Raw genomic sequence first — 16,289 nt, 5'->3', positions numbered from 1 at the left:
ACAACATATGTAATGTATTCTAGAGGGATACATAAAGATGTATAAACAAGAGCATGCCATATATATAGTCTGAGAAGCTACATTCAGACTGGGGGTATAGATGGTCAAAATCCAATGTTTTTATTGTATGTGCAACAGATCTAATTCATGCAAAACTGTTGTGCACAAATAAAAAAAACATTACATTAGTAATAAATAAACAGAAGCAAAGTATTATCATTATTATTATTATTATTATTATTATTATTATTATTATCATTTTGCTGATTCGAAAAATAATCCGTCCCATGACTCAAAACCATGATATGATCGGAACAGTGATTTTAGTGTTCCATTGCACCCCTAAAAGATAGGTTTGAGATAATAGTACAAGGGATCATTGGATGGGTTTAAGATGATAGTACAAGGGATCAAGGGATCCTTGGAAAACAGAAGTCAGGTTAGAGCAGAACAATGGGCAGTGGAGGCGACGACCCTGAAGGACGCTAGAGGAGAGCGAGAGAGAGAGAGAGAGATAGAGGGAGAGAGAGAGAGAGGCAGAGAGAGAGAGGGGGGGGGAGAGGGGACATGAGTGCATGAGCGCATCACGTGAGGGCAAAATAGTGCAGAGGGCTGCAGTTCTGTCAGCAGAAGTGATGGCTGAGCCCCAGTGTTATTTGTCTTGCATTGCCATATGGCCCTCACACTGGCCTGGGCATTAATGAGAGAGGGTCGGAACGCCGGGCTAAAACAGCAGAGCCCCTCACATGGAGGTTATGTCACCACACAGGAAGAAGAAACAAGGGCGGAAAAGAAAGAGGTCTAGAAAAACACACAGAATGACAGAGACAGAAGAAAAAGGTTTAGGATGTGATATTATAAGACCTGAGGGAGATGAAGTGTGGGTAAGTGAGGAGGAATTATAAAGCGTAATGACAAGAGATGGGGGTGCCGATGAAGGGGAGAAGTGTGAGAACTGCAAGATGCTGTAAGATGGGTGAACTCAGAGCTCCAGGTGTTAGTACAGAGAATGTGAAGAGAGAGGCCCAGAGCTGCACTCACAAACAGCTAATTTATTTCTGTTATAAAATAACACAGTATCTACAAGGCATCGCACCTGAGGAGTAAGGCATGTTCCACAATTGATTATAAGAAAACTGCATGAAAATCAAAGGGGTATTATTTTGACTTGGTTCCTTCTTCCTGTTCGGTAGGAGAGGTGAGCTTGAATGAGTTATCTTCAACTGTTCTGTGAGCAATGTACAAGCAATGATGGCACTACGAGAGTGGCAAGAGCCCTTTGCAGCCAATCTGAAACTGTAAAGTGGGGTGGCCAGCTCATATAAACACAGGGCACAGCGGATGCGCTCTTTCACAGCCTGCTTCAACACAGTCTGGTAAGTGCTAAAGGGAGAGATGCCGCAACAGCTGGGTACTCCTACTGCAATACCCCCATGTGCTGTGGACACATTGTCTCTCCAGTGTGGGTACTAACACTTAAAGACATGGCTTCATTTTATACTGAACTCCTAACATTGGTGTAATCTTCACTCCAATACATGGAAATGCACAAACATTCAGCACAAGGAAACTCATGAAGGCACATTCATTTTAAGGAAGCACTGAATGTGGTGTTGTAGGGTCTCATTTCCCCATTTTCGTGGCTATTAAGTTTAAATGCAGTGTAGCCTATTACCCAGACTTTTTCAGAATATTAGCTTGGATCTTGCAACTAAGAGGCAAAAAAATAAAGATTTATGCTGCTCAACTTAGACATTGCATGCAATCCGGAAAATGAAGCTGTCTTGTATTTGTGTAACAGAAATGAATAAAGCAGATATTATTTGGAGATGACTGAATTCTGACATGTTTTTCCTAAACCCCCTTTTGGAGAAATGAATAGATCAATCTAAGATCACTGCAGTGAGAGAGTATTTTAAGATCTTAAACTGAACTGAATCTGAATAGGCTTAACAAAAACAGAAATCTTTCCTCTATTATACTGTAACATTAGATACCATGTGAAAAACAACAACATACAGAAAAGTCTTCTAGGGTTATCAGCATCAAAACCGATCCTGGTTGTTGTTTTCAAAGCTAAATGTGCAATTGACTATTTCCATAAAAAGTATTTCACAATTAAGAGACAAAATAGCACATTCTTGATTTTTTTTGCAGGTGTAAATTTGTGCATGTTGATTTATGTACAAGTATTTTGGTTATCGGTGAAAATGTTTAATTCAGTGAGCATGTTTCGTCCTTTGTTTTATCTATTCAGAAAAACGGATCAAAATGAGTGTTCTTATCTGTGGACCTTATCTGGACTTGACCAATGGTTTGTACATCCCGCATAACTTTCACCTAAATCCATCAGGATTTGAGGCATTGTTGAGCTCAGACCCACCAGCAAAAATGATTATTAATGATTAACATTATTACACGTTACAGTGATGAAATAGACACATTATTTACCTAATACCTTATTTACCTTATATACCTACGAATACCCTTCACTGCTTCCCCATCCCCCTCTGCTGTAGGAACATGGAGTGGGGTCCAGAGGGCCACTCTATTGTAGTTTAATGGGTGGTGAGCAAGTGGTCCAGCAAGGTGAAGGACAGTGGGGTGGCAAGTCACTCCATCACTCAGTGCAATAAATTGATGCAATCTGTATCCCCCATTAAAGCATCCACTATTTTTATATACCACCTACTACATAAATGATGGATCCCAACCATGTGCACTGTGCAGAAATATTCATTCATTTTAGCGTCCTGTGGCCTTCGGGAAATCAGAAAACTACCATATTTTACAAACCTATTGTAGACCTACACTGAGACTCTCCTTCAATATGATCAACAGTCAAGAAGCATTTTTAACATTCATTTTAAGATAACTGAATAATGGCGCAACATGCACCTCTATATGAACAAGCTGTACAGTATCTGCCCTCTGATTGGACATAGAATCAGATTTCCTGTAAATACATTGACCTGAACAGACAATACACAGTAAACCTCAATGATACCTCATTACCTGGCATGGCCCATTTGTATTTTTGTAAGGATTCCTGAGGTGGTCAAGTCTTTGAATGAAGTGCTCACAGTGTTTGGATGACACCCATATTACTACTATACTAAAGATTAAAAGGACAATACAAAACAACATATGCCTACTCATTGTGCTTTGCTAAGCATGACCACCACTGACCCTAAACAGAGAAATGGGGTCCCACACTGTGCTCTCTGCGGACCTGTCAGCCACTAACATGTGAAGGCCATGCCTCTCACAGTCAAGGTGTAGTGACAACTGTTAAATCAGAGGCTGCCTACTGTCACATGGGCTAATGAGATTAGCAAAGCCATCAATGCTCATTAGCACGACATGACAGCCTCCTATTAGCACCGCTAGGTGCCCATGCAGCAACCAACAACCCAGCGGCCAACACCCCAGTTTGGCATCAACGCCCTGTGGGGTAAAGATATGCAACATCAATATTCTTATGTCAGTGATGCTACTAAATGTATACATGTATACTAATGTTAACAGTTCATGTTATAACATGTTTAATTCCTAATTACAAGTCATTTTGTCACATAAATGATGTGTAGCAAATATGTAATATGCAAACTATTACATTTTCAAATGTGAGAATATGTAATAGTTTCTGTCAAATGGAAGACATTTGTAATGTTGTTTGTATGTTTTTATTGTGCCCTGCTTGGGGACTGCAGATGTAAATTAGCCTGAGGCTAACTCTGGTACAATGCATCAAATGGTAACACTTATGTTTAAAATTGTACATGGTCCCTAATAAATAAAATCAACTAAAAAATCAAATAATAATAATTAAATGTGAGAGATTAAAAAGATAAAGGACATTTTAAATAGCTGGGCCGGTTGTGATATTGGCTGAGTCAATAGATTGAATGCCCGGTGTTGATTTCTGTCATAGAAACTGTTTTATTTTTATTTTATCAAGTTATACTTGTAAACGCTGGCTGTCAATTATTTCTTGCATACTTTTCACAGATGGAGCATATTCATTTTTACCATATCTACTGTATTCGAGGTAAAACAATTACATCAATAAGCATATAAACAGTAATAATGAAAATAACTACACTCCACATAGCATGTAAAATAACTCAAACATAAATCAGATGTATGAACACAGAAAAAACAAATTGATTTACATCACTTCATGAAAGTGCATCAAAGTACAACATTTACTGTTATTATTTCAGCCTTCTTCATGACTCCCATACAGCACATGCCACTGAGGAAGATTTGAAACAGTGTCTGGTTACAATATACCCGTTTGACTTGAACATGTTACGTAGAGTTATTGATTTAGAGGAAGGGTCAAACATTTCATATTTGTCTAAGAGGTTAGACCTTTAAGAAGCAGTATGATTCCAAAATGTATAAACATGCAAGATTGAATTACTTTAATGTTCTGTCTTGTCATGTTTTATAAGAACATTACGTTTAGAAACTGGGGATTGGGGTTGACAAAACAGGAAAAGATATACACATGCTCCTCTACATCCACATACAAATTACAAATATAGTTAGAGGGCAGGGGATGGAGTCAGATCGAAGCTTATGACTGACACACTCAATGTAATTGAATACGTGCACACACACGCACGCACACACACACAGACAGACACACACACAGGCACGCAGACACACACACAGACACACACACACCTCCCGTCAGCTCCAATCTTCTCTACCTTGCCTTTCCGCTCTTTCCAAGGATGGCAAGACACATACACAAGACAGACACAAGTCTGTTGATGAAGCAAGTCAGAGATACTCTTGGCCTTGCGGATATAACACAAACACAACTGGCTAGCATCCGCTACAGAGGTCAGATGACCTTTAAACCCAGCTACACCGCTGACCAATGCCTGGCCGTCATCAACAGATGCCCTCCTGTCCTAACGAAATTCCATGTTTGAAAACATGCATGACAAGGTCTTGTACCTTCAGGAAACTTAGAAAGAGTCCCGCACACTGACCATTCCGCAAGCAATTATTTTTTATTATAAATTACAACGTTTCGGTCCTAGAACTTCATCAGGTAAAATTTAACTGATGAAGGTCTAGGACTGAAACATTGTAATTTCTAATAAAAAATAATTGCTTGCGGAATGGTCAGTGTGCGGGACTCTTTCTAAGTTTCCTGATCTGTGACCTTTGGTCATATCCTATGCACCTGCCCGACAAAAGAGGTTTGCAAAAAGCCTTCCAACGTGCTTTGTAAGGTCTTGTACCTTAAAATGTCTCAGGTAAAACTCTGAGGAGTAGATGGTGAAGATGTCTGAACGTTTATGCCTCAAATACAATATAAATTTCACAACACTAAGGCCAGGTATCTGATTATTTAAGATGGCCTTTGATATTGTGTGCAGCTGGCTGTCTGGAGGTGTGCATAGGGACTGTCTACCAAGTGCAACACCGAAAAGAGATGCTACTGCGGTCGGATCAAAACAAGAGCACAATTCAGTGAAATGTACACACGATTTAGTCAAATGAGTGCATGATTTATTAAACGAGCACGATTTAGTAAAAGGAGTGTACAACTTAAAACAAGTGCACAAATATCCTTTACCTACCTGAACTATCTAACTTTCTGTCTATGGCCCAGTCATATCCTTTACCAACCCTCTCTCCTGTCTTATTGCTTGATCATGGAAAGTATCCAATCAAACTATTATCTTTTTTTGGTCAAAATATATAATTTGAGCTCTCTGTTATCCTGGAGGAAAGGAAAATAACATCTGATTGGTCAAGCCTATTTTTAATCGGTTTAATTAATTTGGAATGACTCAGCATTACATGACCTTGGCATCTAAATGATTTTCTTTGAATGACAACTGGTCATAAAAGCACAGGTGATCTGTATAGAAATATCCACTTTGTGTGACGTGACAAAGACTAACAGCTATGCCCTCTCTGCCCTCTGCCCAGGAGCTGCGATGGCTGACCTTAGACAGCGGGGGTAAATCGCCCTCTGATGTAAGACTGACTCGTTGCTGATGTCCAAGTAAGACAGCTGACTCAAGCTGTATCTCTTTCACCAGATGTCTTGCCTCAAACACCATAGAGGCAGATGTTTGCGGGAGCGAGAGTCCCTGGAGAATAGCCACTCTCCTCCTCAGTGGTACTGGATGGAAAGCTGAGCATCTGGAATGTTCTTCGAGTTGGTCCAGTGGAGACAGCCATCCCTCCTCCTGGCTATGACGCTCCATCAACAAGCACTAATCTGCTGCATCTGTTACGTTGTCACAGCTAAAACATAAAGCACAATCATTGGCTCAATTTCACCACAACTGCACCTTATATCTTCATTTGTTGCATCTTACGTTTTCAAAATGTATCTTGATAATGTAACATTCTCACAAAAAAACTCACAGAAACTTCCACCATTTAATGCCGATAGAGCAACTTGTAAGATTTTATCAACATCACATTCATGAGCTCCGACGACTGATTTCTATAAGATTAATATATTTCCTGAATAAATAACATTGAGCATTGCTAGTTATAGGTTATTCAAAACAGCTCATCATAATTGGCACTGCACAGACCATTTCAATCTCTAATAAACTATTAGGGCAGGTTTTACATGCTGTAGCCTAAGTGAGGTTGACATGTCTTACTATATGCATTTAATATTTGTTTTTAGCAGCAGTGTGCCCTCTCATGTCTGCAGAGGTAATGTTCTGAAATTGATGAACAAATCCAAGTCAGGTTAATAAACTGTTGGAAAATTAAACAATATTCAACAAGCATAGGTACACATAACTAATAGGACAGCAGTCAGACAGTTGACCAACTGCAGACAAGAACAGGACTATCAACGCTTGAAAATGATTCGTTTCTTTGTTATAATTGGTATATAAATCTGTGACAGTAGGTTTGGGTTCGTCAAAACTATGAAGAAAGTTCAATGAAGAAAGAAATTATGGTTGAGAAAGACAAAATCATCTGGAGATTCTCCAAGCTACTACAGGACACAGACTGTATTGGAATACATACTGTACAGTATAGTACAATTTGCTACATGTTCTACAGAAGTGCAATCTGCTTTAATTACCTTTGAAACCTCTAAAGCCAGACGTCTTCTAAGACTAAAACTAACCATTACAATGACTTCTGGAGTCGAGAATGAAGTCAAGAAAAATGGGCAAGTTTATGTGAGAACGTTGTCTGTAAGCTCCACAGATCATGGCAAGACAATTGAATTGATTGTGGACTTGGCTTACTGGTTAGCGCTTCGGACTTGTAACCGGAGGGTTGCCGGTTCGAACCCCGACCAGTAGGCACGGCTGAAGTGCCCTTGAGCAAGGCACCTAACCCCTCACTGCTCCCCGAGCGCCGCTGTTGTTGCAGGCAGCTCACTGCGCCGGGATTAGTGTGTGCTTCACCTCACTGTGTGTTCACTGTGTGCTGAGTGTGTTTCACTAATTCACGGATTGGGATAAATGCAGAGACCAAATTTCCCTCACGGGATCAAAAGAGTATACATACATACATACATACATACATACAGGATATTTAGGTGTTGAGAGTCATTGGCTTGTTCATAGCCTCCTAGTACAGGAACAGTGAGGGTGATGTGGTGGGGAAGGGTGGGGCAGCTCTGATAACAAGCCTCCTCACTCCAAATCATCGCCCTCTTCCATGGGCGTCGTGATTAAAGGGTTATTCAAGGCTCCCTGGCCATGAGAAATTGGATTAGTTTCAGGGATTTATTGAAATGAAACTTTAGCAAGTCGCTTCTGACAGAATTCTGCATAGCCATATTAAGAAAGTGAATAGACGGACAAAATCCATAGAAATAAAAAACCCTGCTTATCTAAAATAAGCATAAAAACGTTTGTCTAGCTACCAGATGAAGAAGAGAGGTGTCTCTATAAGAGAGCGTACAGGAGATGGATATTGTCATAGACAGACTTTATGTTAGGTGGCCTCCCAACCAGCAGGCCTGAGTCTAATCAAACATGTCCATCTGGAGCTGCGAACAGCTGCTCATCACACGACTGAGATAGCTAAAGTAATGTCTGGTCCATGGGTGGGTGTTTATGTATTCTATGCCTAAAGGGTGAAAGGGTGGGGGGAGTGCTTTACTTAAAACCAAGCACCATTTGACCTTCGACTGCATCATGAGGAGTGGTCCATAAGAAGACATGCAGCTGTTTACACAGTTGTATGGCTAAGGGCAGAAAGATGTGCCTCCAGCAAGCAGCTGTCACATGAAGTCTCCTAAATGAAGATGTTTGACTTGGCTATCCAAAGCTGGACCTGAAACTCGACCGGAGAGCCTTGCATCAGTGTGGCTTTCTCAAACAATTATTATTGAATCCTAAAGCAGAACAAAATCTTCTCATTTCATAAACTCAGTAATTCTGGCAGAGAGTCACATATTCCCCAACACTCTAATCAAACATGGAGGGGCATGGAGTGGGAGCAGGTGAGGAAAGAAATGATTGACAGCGTGCCAACGTGTTTTCTGAATCTATTTTCTGTCAGACATGAAATTAATCTTAAAATTAATCAGTCAAATTTTCCATAAAATCATCAATGCAATGCTGACAGACCAGTCAGCGTAAACAGATGTTAAAAGAGGATGATGTAGGAGGATGATGTTGTGTCCGTGGTGTCTAGTCTCAGAGATCACAATACAAGAAACCCTGAGGTTGTAAAGTCAAGAGTATGGCTCTAAGAACATCATTTTCTTTTATTAGAGGCCTTAATGCCCCCAGGATCAGGTTCTGATTGTGAAACCTGAAGTGAAGAAAAAAACTCATAAAATAATTCATATTTTGTGTGACAAATATTGAAAAATCGACAAACAGCTGATCTGTAAATCAGACCTATGACCTATCTTAAAAAAAAAGTCCTGTGTTTTTTGCTGACATTGTCCAGCACAAGGAATTGCTACCAGTGCTATATTACTAACTCATTATATAGCCTACAATTTCATGGAGCAAATTGGCAATCAACAAAACTATGCAAGCTTTTAGCAGACACACCAACGTTATCATTAACAAGGTCATACTACACAGCCTCACACTGTGCAATACTGTATGCCGGATTCCAGCTGTAGCGTAAGTGTACAGTGCGTCACGGCTGATGACTGTGGCTTCTGCTAAACTCTGGCTACCTGTGGCCCATCCGGATGCCCCCTCTGACAACCCAGTTAATCCATCTGTGGCTCTACCCCTCAGCAGACACCAATGGCCCTGTCAGATGCCCCTGCAGATGATCCGGCCTCTCCAGCTCAGCAGACACCGGTGGCCCAGCCAGATGCCCCTATACGGACGTTCCAGCCCCTACAGCTGCGGGTGATCCAGTGGCTGTCTGCATCATGCCATCAGCCCCGGCAGATGTCCTGGTGGACCCTCCAGCCCATCTAGCTGATGCCGCTGATCACCTGGCCGGCCTCCCCCCGAGCCTCCAGGCTTCGACTAGAGATGCAGGCACATCTTCACCTGGTGCTGACAGGAGCCAATCATTGGCCAGCTCCACTACTGGGTGACCCAGGAAACAGTAGGGAATATGCTCCACCTTGTTACAAGAGTGATATGTTATTCATGCACTAGTGCCAAATATCAATATTTTCACAAAAACATGCAGGTGCTCCTAATGGATAAATGGATCAATTTAATGTAGCCCCTACTTCATGACTTTTAATGCACTAGTCCCTACTTCATGACTTTTAATGCACTATTCCCTACTTCATGACTTTTAATGTTGTCCCTATGTCATGATTTTTAATGTACTAGTCCGTACTTCATGACTTTTAATGTACTAGTCCCTACTTCATGACTTTTAATGTACTAGTCCCTACTTCCTGACTTTCAATGTACTCGTCCCTACTTCATGACTTTTAATGTACTAGTTACTACTTCCAGACTTTGTGTGGAGGTGCATATCAAATAATTGAGGGTAAACTTGCAGTGATGAAGTTGTACAGTTGCACATTGTACATTGTTGTACGTCAAACACATACATTTTGCCTTTTTAAGGGTATTTTGTTGCCTTTTTCTTCTTCATTTACACAGATATTGTGATAAATCATACTTGATTTTCTATCAACATATTGATTAAAAAGAGGTATTAAAAATGACCTTTTGCCATTCTATTTTAGTGTAGCAAAGAAAACAATGAGGAAAAAACCTTGAAAGAAGCAAATGTATTATGATAAGAGAAATATCATCAATCCCCTTTTTGGCACCCTTGTATCTAAATCTTTGTAAAGCCTCCATTAGCCAATAAAAGAGCTCTTAGTCGTCTCTTACAGCATCTCATAAAGTTGGAAAATAAAAAGCAGGGGATTTGAGGGGCTCTCCTCTTTACAGAATATCCCCGGATAGTCCAGATTACTAGGTCCTCTACTGTATGTTCTTGACCTAAGTTCACCCTACTGGTTTTTCGGATCAGGGAACTAGGATAACCATGGCAGATACTTAAATTTGTGTTCAGTGAACCATTTTTGCGTTGATCTGAACATACGTTTTGGATCACTGACTGCTGGGTTATCCAATTATGACCCACTTGTTTGTGTCTTTGCAGGGGCATCACAGTGTTTTCATGGTTTGTGGAGTTCATGATACCATGAACCCTGATGAGGTTCCCCGGGCCTTTGGATTAATCAATTCCCCAAAACATCAGACCCTCCACCGATACTTATACATAGGCATGGGGTTATTTTCAGTACATTATTCTACGTACATGCCAAAAACCCACCTTGAATGCTACACACGAGTCCTTTTCCAAGCAAGTTTATAACAGTTCCAGTAGTTATATCTAGACTACGGTGTTTTTATTGTCAGTAAATTAATTCTGCAGTGTGCACACAGAGGGCGAACTGGCCAAAGGCGATGGATTAGATTATTGATTGGATGGATTGATTTTATTCTTGCTGTGTTCTTGGTAAGCCACAAAAAAAATGTTACAAGCAGAAACACTGTGGTAATTGTATGAAGATAAGGTAACGTCATGAATCTCCCACCTCTGTCCGTACATATGGACATTCCTTTGTAAATATTCCTGACTTTCAAGAAGCTGAGATTCAGCCGTGACTTCTCAATAACTGTGTGTGTGTGTGTGTGGGGGGGGGGGGGGGCGGGGGCTGGGGGGGCGAGTTGACAGAATGAATGGAGGTCAGAAGTTTGGTGAAAATGAGCAAAAAGACTACTTCAATCACTGCCATCTTCCAATTAATAATGAATCATCTCCCCACTGGGCTTATGACTTTGTGGTTCTACCACCTTATCACACCCCTCCAGATTTTGCCTATGTCGCAAGGCGCCCCTAGCCTACTACCCAGCCATGGCTTTCTGCAAGTCAGGGGCCCAGGGGACCGGTGGGCTCTGGGGCCGTCATTGTTCGAGGCAAACTGGCATGCCAGTGGATGGGCCAGTTTTATTTCTTTCCTCTTTTGTTCTTCTTTCAGACCCAAAGGAATATGCTCCTCAGAATAAGACTAGCACTGAACATCCTTTATTATGGCACAGAGAAAAGCACACTGATTCTCACTTGTTCACTAAACTGTCTCACCCACCCATGGTTCTTCAATGACCATAACCGCTTATACTAATGTTTTTCTTCTTCTTCATAACATGAAAGACACACTCTCTCTTCTATTTGTGATAGTAATATAATTTCCTCAGACTGAGCTGGATATATTATAGCCATAATCAGAACAGCATGTCTGAAAGGACAGTGAATGTATCCGTAGTACCCTGAAATTAATTAGCTACATGTATCTAAATCAATTAAAGATGACAGAAAGCAAAACCATTTTTAAGTTGGCTTTGTTTAATAAGGAGAGTTTGGTGCATGGCCACAAAGCTACCATGAAATGGAAACATGGTTGTTTCCTCCTTCATATGCAAATCTCAGACTAAAAAACAGGTGAATCAAGTGATAGAAGTAGAGGAGGTGAAGAAAGGTGTGTGGGTTTGGCCCCTGGTGTCGCAAAATTAGGGCCCCTAGCGTCTCAAAAGGATGCAATATTCACAACCATGTGCACACATGCTATCAAATATGCTCTACGATGGTAAACAATTCAAACCCATGTCGTACCATTGGGAGCAGAGAAGTCTTTATCCTCCTGGATAAATCCATAACGTTGTCTCCAGGAACTAAGCTTCTTACCACAGATCGAGAAGTGTAGTTTGAACTGCATAACTTTACGACAGTGTTTGCAAACGTTCGTTGGAACTATGGTTTTGGGAAACACTTGTGTCGCTTAATGTTACATTGGACTATATAAGTTGCACCACCATAGTTTAAACTATCGTTTTGGGAAACAGTTGTGTCGTACTTGCATATAGTTCTAAGCATGTAAGTTGCTAATATAGTTGCTAACTATGCTTTTGTGAAACGCACCCCAGGTCTATAATTTCAGAAAGAAATTTCCATTATTCCACATTTCCTCCAATGTTGCACATTTCTCTGGCATATGACTATTTATGCTCTCCTACACCTGAGATATTCACTGTTTTGTTCTCAAGCATTAATGTAGATTTCCATCTGAATATTGCAATGTGTTTGATCAGATTAACGGCAGTATATGGCACCATGTGAAAAATACAGCCTATGTGGTACAATGAGTGGAGTCAAACAGAGTAATCTTCCTCAAGCAGAGCGCCACAGGGGATACAGACTTGCACCTGACGGGAATGAGCTATCTATCTGCCCATGAGGTGACTACTCCATCCTATTTCACTTGGCCTCCTTATCATCTCTTAAAAAGATGTCATCCTCGCTCTGTACATTGCTCCGAACCTTTATCGGTCTCTTAGATGCTACGTGGTGAACATAGAGGTGGTCAGGCCGAATTTCAATTCCCATCATTGTGGCAACGCTGACGAGGAATTGTTATGTAGATGGTTTAATAGGTCTGTCTATTTCTGTGCTGATAACCAACACAGCTTGGTGATCCATGGAATAAGAGAGCCTATTTGTATGCATGTGTTGTTTGAAAAGACTTTACGCATGACCTTGTTAAACTTTTGAAATGTAAAAGACAAGGAGAAGGTTCCAAGAAGTATGCTAATTAACCCCCCCCCCCCCAAACTCCTATTTAGTAGCCAGATGCCCTCCTCACACCACCGAGCTTATATGACTAAAGACATTGATTATAGTTACATAGAAGTGGTAGTCTTGTGATTCATATGTTAGCTCTACTAGCGACACTTTATTGGACTCTGAGCCCAAGCTCAGAAATGTCCCTGTCAGCCTAGATTTTTTTTTGCCTCAAAAAATCTAAATATCTACTGTAAAACCAACAAGCTACATCAAGTCTATTTTTCAGAGTCCAGAGAACTCCATGGGTTATTGTTTCACTTTATTTATTAAGATGCATAGTTTTCTTTAGCTTTGTGGGGAGCAGGGCAGTGGCCCCATCCCACCCCCACCACCCACCCCCAAACCCTTCACAGTGTCAGTTGATGGCCAATAAATGTAACATCTAGATTGCTACGTCCTCAGTGCTTGAAGGCACACCTATGAGCTGGCGCCCAATACCCAAATGCCCCCCCACCCCCCTGCAGATGCCAGTGCTTAGGTTGCCTATGCCTAGAAATGCTCCTGCATTAATTACACCTATATTTCAAGGACATGACTTCATAATGATTTCACTGTAACACACCATAGTATGTTAAATTCATTTTTCCACAAGGTGTGGCCTAACAGAGGGGTCGTTCACTGTTTTACACGCTGACTTTATTTACATGCTGCCCTTTTCCCAATTAGGGTCCATATTCTGGTTCAGTTATTATTCCAAACAGGTGTTTACATGCACACATGAGAGTGTGGAGCTAGAGAAACATTCTATATCATATGTTAGTTGGCATATTCCAATGGTATTCCCATCCCATGTCCACAAAATAAGGAAAATGAAAATTCTTGCTTTCGTGCTTTTGTCTGAAGCAAATTGTGAAGCTGTGTGCAGAAAGGAGCACCAGCGGCTGCTCTGTTAGAGGACATGGAGACGTTTCCACAGTGACAAATCCATGATTTACTCTTTCATGATTTTATTGAATCCGTTTTATCACTTTCTTGGGTGTCATGGCTCGGAAACCTTTCTTTAAAGAATCAAAACTCACTTCATCAAATAGTGAAGTGATCCAGCAGGCTGATTGGTGAGTCAAAAGACAACTTGTTGGCCCTGTATATCAGACATGGCGAATTACAAGCTAAACTAGATTAAGTGACAACTCTCACACTTTACACACTGACTTTCAGCTTCTGGCCTCTGGACACAGATGTACAGATCCAAGGTGTAGAAAAAAGTATACAAAAATAGTATTGTTCCAGCAGCCATCGAACAGATGCATAAGTCATAGTAAAACTGTTCAGGTGTTTTTATTTCTGGATTTAAAAAAAATATATATTTTATTGTTTTTTATTTATTTTATTTGATCTATATGTATTGATTGGTTCTTACTAGTTTTTTGATTGTTTTTACAGGTCAGTTTGGTTGGTGGGCAATTCCACGAAAAATTGACTTTTTGTCACATCCATAACGCCAGTAAAATGCCTTGGCATTTGTATGATGTGAATGATAACATTCATTTTTTGTGCATTTTTTCTCATTTACATTCTTCAGCCAAAAATGGCAAATGCTCAAATTTCATGTAATCATTCACATCATACCATACCATCACATTTTATTGGCGTTATGGATGTTACAAAAAATGTAATTTTCCATGGAATTGCCCTGGTATAGTTGTATATGTTTGGACACTGTTAAGTTAGGCTAGAGATTTTGTTCATGCTCTTTTATTTGCTAATTATATTGATGAAGGGTTTTTACAAGAGATTTAACCACTCAGTTGTACACAGTTTCATTTGTGATTGGTTTCACATGTAGGAGAGTGGCATACATTCATTTTCTCTGAATGACCTGTATGCACAATGCACACATGAGAAATGAACCTAGAATACATGTAGGAGAGTTTTGTAAATGAGGCCCCTGATATTGGTCACCCAAACAGCAGTACATGTTCTGCCATGGTCAGCCCTCAGCATGGTCATAGTGTCCCATTTGTCTGACAAGGAAATTATTATTGGAGATAAGGGTGTTTTTGAAAGGTGTGTATGGTGGGGCGGTATGAATAAGCCTCTCTTATGTTCTCTAGCTCACTGCTGTGGCTGACAGATTTAGTGTATTCCATAATGCACAAGTCTGTTTTTATTACTCTTTCTGTGGGAACACTATTTCATCAAGTGCATGATTCAGCCGCTGGACAGGACGGAGAGCAGCCCCCCTCTCCACCCCCCAAGCTGGAGTTATATTTCTTCCAATCAAATGCTAGGGCAGGTGGGGGAAAGGGGAAAAAATGAGCAGCCACCATCACCACTCATAGAGAATAATGCTGCCAACTTGTATGTAAAAAGAAGAAATGATGGACAAACACCGGAATGAACAGGTTTAATGACGGTGTGGTTCCTCATGGGAAATTGGAAAACTGACAGAGAGAATCAGCCTTTTTGACGTAATATATATTGCCCAGCTTGGTGTTAAAGAGCTATCATCAAGAGTGAATGCTGGGTTTGATGCTGGGGTGGGGTGGGGTGTGGTGTGGTCATTCGGAAATGTGCAGGACCTGTGACTAGTGCGGCGGATCAGGGTTAAGTCATTTTCTCCGGCAAGTTGAGCGTATAATGAAGACCAGCGAGCGTGGAGGGGTAATAGTGCCAGCGCCAGTTTGTCTTAATTTATTAGGCCAGATCTCATGATTTTGGCATCACTGCTCAGGGTTCACACTGCTAGACAACATATCGTTTCATTTACACAAGATAATGAAAGCAGGCGATGGGAAGGACAAAACAATCTACCTGCTGACATGGGATGAGGTGATTTGTGAACACAGGTGAGTGCAAGTCTGGACAAAAGGGGAAAGACTAAAAACAAACAGAGAGCGGGAAAGGTGAGGGAAGCCGAGAAAACCGAAAACTGGAACATCACAATAAGGAACGTTAGCAGCAGACAAGACCGTTCTTTTCTATTCACAGCAATAACACAATAAGGAACGTTAGTAGCAGACAAGACCGTTCTCTCGTGTGGCTATAAAGGCAGACACAGGCAGAGGTCATGGAAACGTTCTAAAAATACATTGTAGTCTGCTCTTACGTTCACTTGTATCTGAGCTGAACAGGGTAAGAGCTCCTATCGACCCATTCAAAACTGTCCTGTTGCTGATGGAGCACTGTCCTGTCCTGTTGTTGCTGCTTGTGTTTAAGTTTTTTGTGGGTCTTTTTTCTGTCTCTTTCCTATG

This window comes from Alosa pseudoharengus, unplaced genomic scaffold, assembly GCF_046254945.1.
Source record: "Alosa pseudoharengus isolate Yale_2024_CS ecotype anadromous, Long Island Sound unplaced genomic scaffold, YU_APseudo_1.1 YU_APseudo_1.1_scf_22, whole genome shotgun sequence".
NCBI classification, from domain to species: Eukaryota; Metazoa; Chordata; class Actinopteri; order Clupeiformes; family Clupeidae; genus Alosa; species Alosa pseudoharengus.
The sequence above is the reverse complement of the archived record's forward strand: the minus strand, read 5'-3'. Positions refer to the sequence as shown.